This window comes from Anthonomus grandis, chromosome 7 (assembly GCF_022605725.1).
Source record: "Anthonomus grandis grandis chromosome 7, icAntGran1.3, whole genome shotgun sequence".
Lineage (NCBI taxonomy): Eukaryota > Metazoa > Arthropoda > Insecta > Coleoptera > Curculionidae > Anthonomus > Anthonomus grandis.
Window position 1 is genome coordinate 24,299,241 of NC_065552.1, and position 6,177 is coordinate 24,305,417.

The following is a 6,177-nucleotide window of genomic DNA, read 5'->3' on the forward strand; positions in this document are numbered from 1 at the left end:
CGTATCTTTTCTAGTTTACCAGATCGCAATGGTGAGGCTCGAATTTGGGACAGCCTATACGTGCTATTAGCAAAACTCTATTGTTTTTGAAGGTGGTAGACAATGGTACAGTGAAAACATCTTGTCGGACTTGCATTGTCTTATTTATTTAATGTAACACGACGTTTCGGTTGGTAAGTATCTCCGACCGTTATCAAGTGTAAACTCTCGAAATTCCTTTTGGAGATCATTAGACCGATCCAGAGAAATGCAGCGTCTTTCGTGCGAAACTCTGCCCACTATGTAGACCTTCTTGGAGGGATCGAAGTCGAGACCAATGACAGATTGGTGAGTTTTGATGTCGAAAGTCTCTACACCAATGTACCCATAGGAGAGTCTCTTAACATCATCCGAGACAAACTAAGCAAGGATGCAGCTTTCTCAACTCGGACCACACTGTCTCGGGACGGGGTGATGGAACTTTTGGAGATCTGTCTTCGTAATTCTTACTTTCAGGTCAAGGATAGATTCTACGCCCAAGACGAAGGACTTCCGATGGGTTCATCTCTTTCCCCAGTAATAGCAAACATCTTCATGGAATGGTTCGAGGAACATGCAATAGATGCCTCCCATTGGAAACCCAAGCTCTGGCTTCGATATGTGGACGACACCTTCATCATCTGGGACAAAGAGGAAAAAGCACTTCAGGAGTTTCTGCTTCACCTCAACAACTTCAGACCAACAATCAAGTTCACGATGGAGACAGAGAAGGACTCAGCTCTACCTTTCCTAGATGTCCTCGTTAAAAAGGTCGGTGGAAATCTACGAACTTCAGTTTATAGAAAACCAACACACACGGGCCAGTGTCTTCACTATGAGTCCAACCATCCTGCAACCACCAAAGTAGGCATCATAAGATCCCTCTACAATAGAGCTCGAACCATCTGTAGAAGCGACGAGGATCTCAAGACTGAAGTGGATACCATCTACAAAGACCTACAACAGAATGGATATCCGAAGAAGCTAATAAGTAGGACCATCCAAAGGACGCGTCCAAATCAAATCAGAGACGAGGCCACCACGACAACCAGACTTCTACCCATACCCTACATTAGGGGTACATCGGAACAAATCCGACGCATTGCCAGCAAATACAATATTAGAACTGCCTTTAGATTTAGCACCACTATCAGAAGCGTGGTATCAAAGACCAAACCAGATGACCTGTTGGATACCAAAAATTGCGTCTACCGGATCCCATGTGAATGCGGTGACTCATACATAGGTGAAACGAAGCGCCTCCTAGAAGTCAGAGCGAAGGAACATCGCAGCTGGACCCAAAGAGGAGAGGTTTCCAAATCCGGAATAGCAGAGCACGCGTGGCATAATGGACACAATATCCATTGGTCAGAAGCCAAGATTCTGCACAAGGAACAGCACTGGCGGAAGAGGAAGTTCGTAGAGGCAGCTTTCATTTCACAGAATCAGGGGATCTTCAGCCAGCCAAGCGTCGATATACCCAACATCTGGAAGCCTCTACTCTCAGGACAGTGTAGGATCTAGAGAGAGGCGTGTCCTCCCCCCAACTCTTTTCACGGATGACTTTCCTTTCCACATCGCTGCACACATCTAGTATATAAGCCTTTAGAATAGTAGTTTGCTGTCAGTTTACACTTGATAACGGTTGGAGATACTTACCAACCGAAACGTCGTGTTACATTAAATAAATAAGACAATGCAAGTCCGACAAGATGTTTTCAAAACTCTATTATTTTGGATTTTCTGGTGATGCAGTAAATTTTTGTAGGTCTTATTTAGCTGGGAGGGCTCATTGCGTCGTTCTTAATAAGGAATTTTACACTGAAAAATGAAGTTACCACACTGTACCTATCTACGGGTATTCGAAAGGAGGATTCGAAATGTTCAGCTACTAGTAGTCAATGAGGTCAAAAATGTGGGAGTGTATTTTGACAGTGGTATAACATTTTAAAATCATTTCAAAAATAAACTTAAAAATGCCTATATACGCCTAAAACAACTATATGGTCTAAAAAAAAACTATTTACCATATCGTCGCCTTAAAGTGTAAACCTGCTAAGTCCATTTTTGGCTAAAATGCGGTTTTTCGAAAAACCGGCAACACTATATATTCTACGTTGATTAGTTAACCTGCCAACTACAAATGTGTAATAATAATCCTTATTTTATACGATGAGAATAACAGCTAACTCCCGCCGACACAAATCCACTTTGTAAACACAGCCAAGTGCATTTTCAATGGTGATCTTGTGAGAACGTGTCGCAATTGAGTTTAATGTGCATTATTTTAAGTTACTTCTAGTATTTTGGGCGTTTGAAATATTTTTTTTATTTAATAACACAAGAGGTAAGTTGTTAAAATATTGTTATCCAAATTGCATGCAGTAATTATTTTTTATTCAGCGGTAATTATCGTTTATTGTTTTAATAGGACTTAAGAAGGCAGTATTTCTTAAATGTTTTTTTAAATATCATGAGGAGAAAACAGTTTTTCTACTTAACAAAAAACTTACAAAATTAAATAATATTATTAATTAATTTTCCTACAATTAGACAAATTAAATAAAATATAATATTTTAGTACAGCAATAAGTTACTGGTATTTACTTTTATAGAAAAGCGTGCTAACCACAATAAGCAATAAATTGTTTGCCAAAAAAATATATAGGTATTTATGTATAAAAAATATATATTTATGTAAACCCTTTTTAAATTATAATAGGTGATGAATCAAGTTTTTTTTTAAATTTAAGATGTCACGTGCCAAATGAATCCTTGATATGGCCATCGGCCAAACAGCAAATGAAACCGAAGACTCAGAGCTAGGAGAAGACTTTGAGCATAATACTTGGGAGTATTCTTTTGGGGAAAGCAGTGGTGTAGATTCAATTCCCCTATCGTTGGAGTTACCAATGGATATATTAGACTCTTTCATAAAAGAAAATCAACCCTTTGAAAAACCCGCCGAAAATGTGCAAATTAATTTTATTGACGAAAATGGGCAAAAATTAGATAATTGTGAAGAAGTTATTGTACTGAATGAAATTCCTTTACTGGACAACTTAAATGAAGCTCCTCGTGCTTCTACATCAGGAATCAATCATATTAAAAAACAATCCAATATAGAATCTACAATTTCTGATATTTCCGATGACGAAGTTAGCAGGTTGGTACCATATTCGGATGCCGACTCAGGCTCATCTTATAGTTATCCGACAAAAAGTAAAAAACGTAAAAAGCGCTTTCAAGTACGAGAATCAACGTGGTTTGCTGAAAAAAATAGAAAGTTAAGAGAAAGGGGTCAAAGTTACTTGGGACGAAACAAAAAAAAAAGGAAAATGGACCTATAACAATCCAAAAAAACCTCGTACAATGAAGAAAAGGTGCAAATGTAAACTAAAATCTAAAGGAATGTTAAAATGCTCTGCAGTAAATGAAGGTCAAAGGCAACTTATTTTTAACAACTTTTAAAAAATGACTTGGGCGGAAAAAAAAGTTTATGTAAACACTCTTGTCTTTTCTATGCCACCTAAAAGACACATACACCGACAAAAAGAAAATGAAAGTAAAAGGGGACAAACCCTTCAATATTTTTTAAGAGTAGGAGAAGAAAACCTTAGAGTTTGTAGGACAATGTTCATTACCACTTTAGTAATAGGTCGCTGGACGATACTCCATTGGAAACGGTCTTTTCATTCCCGTTCGCCTAATGTTCAAAGAGAAACGTCAATGGAAGGTCAAAATAAGCCATTCGAATTGCGTTGTGAATGTTTACTGCAATTTTTAAAATCATTGCCAGTCATGGAGTCTCATTACTGCAGATTAACATCAGAAAAAAAAAACCTTATAGCTGAGTGGCAATCTAAGCAAAGTCTTTTTGATTTTTACATCAATAATTGGTGCGAATCAAAAAATGTGGAGCCCCTTTCTATAGCAACATTTTCCAAGGCTTTTCAAGAAAAAATTATGCCATTTTTCACCCGAAAAAAGATCAATGCGAAAAATTTAGCGTTAGTTACAAGATGAATACAAGAGTCACATACAAAAGAAAAATGCGGCAAGGGAGGAAAAGGAAAAGGATAAAAATACACAAAAATATTATGTATTTACGGTAGAATTGCAAGCTGTGCTAATGTGTCCCGTATCTAAAGTGTCTACTTTATATTATAAAACAAAACTTTAAGTGCACAATCTTTGTTTTTATAATTTAATGAATTCAGACGCTTATTGCTTTCTATGGAATGAATCTGAAGTTGAACTTATTTTATTATATTTGAAGTTATTTTTTTAGAAAAAAAAATATTGCCAAATATTACACCTCCAGAAGATCCTAATGAAAAAGTCATCTTATTATATATTCTGATGGATGTGGATACCAAAATCGCAACTGCACTATGTCGAATGTTTTACTTAACATTGCTATTGCCCATAACATTATAATAGAGCAGAAATATCTTGAATCTGGACATACGCAGATGGAAGTTGATTCTGTTCATGCTAAAATTGAGCAAAAGCTTAAAGATAGAGTAAAATACCTGCTGATTATATTTCTGTTTGCCAACAGGCAAGAAAAATTCCTGCGCCGTATGATGTAAACTATCTTACTTACGACTTTTTTAAAAGTTTTAATTGTGTGCAATATTATAAAAAAATCAGACCTGGTAATGTTAAAGGAGACCTGAAAGTTACTGATATTCGTGCTCTGAAATACATGCCGGAAAGAGATATTTTCTATAAAATTAATTTTTCGGACTCGTGGGAAATTCTTCCATAAAGGAAAAGACGAATATCTAGAACATATTTATGGGAAGATTTAAGATAAAACAAGGCAAACATACAATAATTTAGGTAAAATATAGTTGATTTAGGCGGTTTTTTGACTCTCCTGTAAAATAGGTAAAATGTGACTTGGCAGGTTTACACTTTAGGGCGACGATATGATATTAAATATTATTTATGTAATTCACTAGTTCTCACTTTGCTCGATTGCTGTGATGTTTTGTATTCTGATTCCTTGACTGAAACAACTGCTTACTCTATACAAAAACTCCAAAACTACTGTATGCATTTTACATTCAAAATACCACTTAGGAATCAGATTGCTCCCTATTTAAATAACAGTTTTATTTTGAATATGAAAAATCGTAGAAAATGTCATATGTACAGCTTTATTTATATCGTTTTAAAGACTGGAGAGCTTCTATATTTAGTAAATAATTTTAAAAATCATCTTCATATGTATAACACTAGATTTATAAATTTATTTAGAGTCCCACAGCATAGAAACACAAATTTTCAAAAATCTTTTGTTTTTGTAGCCTCTCAACTTTGAAATAATTGCCTGAATTTTTAATAGAAGTATTTAAAAAATATATTCAAAATTATCTCCATGAAAAAGAGCAATGGAATGCTTAATTTAATTTGAAATAAATACAATAAAAACCATGAAAATGGCTGCATACATTTTTTTATAGGGTCTTGGTATCCGCTCCATCTAAAATTTCTTTACAAGTGGCATTTGGTTACATGCCACGTTTTCCTTTGCACCGCTTGCGCGTCTACCTACTTCCCTCTGGTATTTCTTTTACTGTTAAAAAAAACAAAAATTGTGTTATCATAAATTTGTATTAAGAAAAGTACTTATATTGGCCAGGTTAATAGTTATTAATATATCGTTTGTATTATTGTTGGGTTTAGGGATCAATAAAATAAAAGTCCAAACCTTTTTAAATTTGCCGACGTTTCGCAAATTATATTTGCATCTTCAGGGCGCTAAAATACAATAATAATAACTGTAATAGGCTCATAATAATAAATAATACTGTAAATAAAAATTAACAATAAATAAACTGTAAACAGGGTTAGACTTTTACTTTATTGATCTCTAAACCCAACAATAATCCAAACGATAGAATCTTATTTGGATCATTAAATTATAAAAAAAGTTATTATTATTCTTTGTTTTTTATTTATTATTCTTTTTTTAAAAAGGGCCTTGCTATACAGGTTTGCACCTATGCTAACGGTTTCATAATCGAGGCATGGTCCTATTTATAATAATGATTTATTTATTGTAAATTGATAATTTTGTTTGTAATTTTATTGATAAATAAATTTATTTTGAATTAGAAGTCTATTTTACCATTAATTAATAAAATT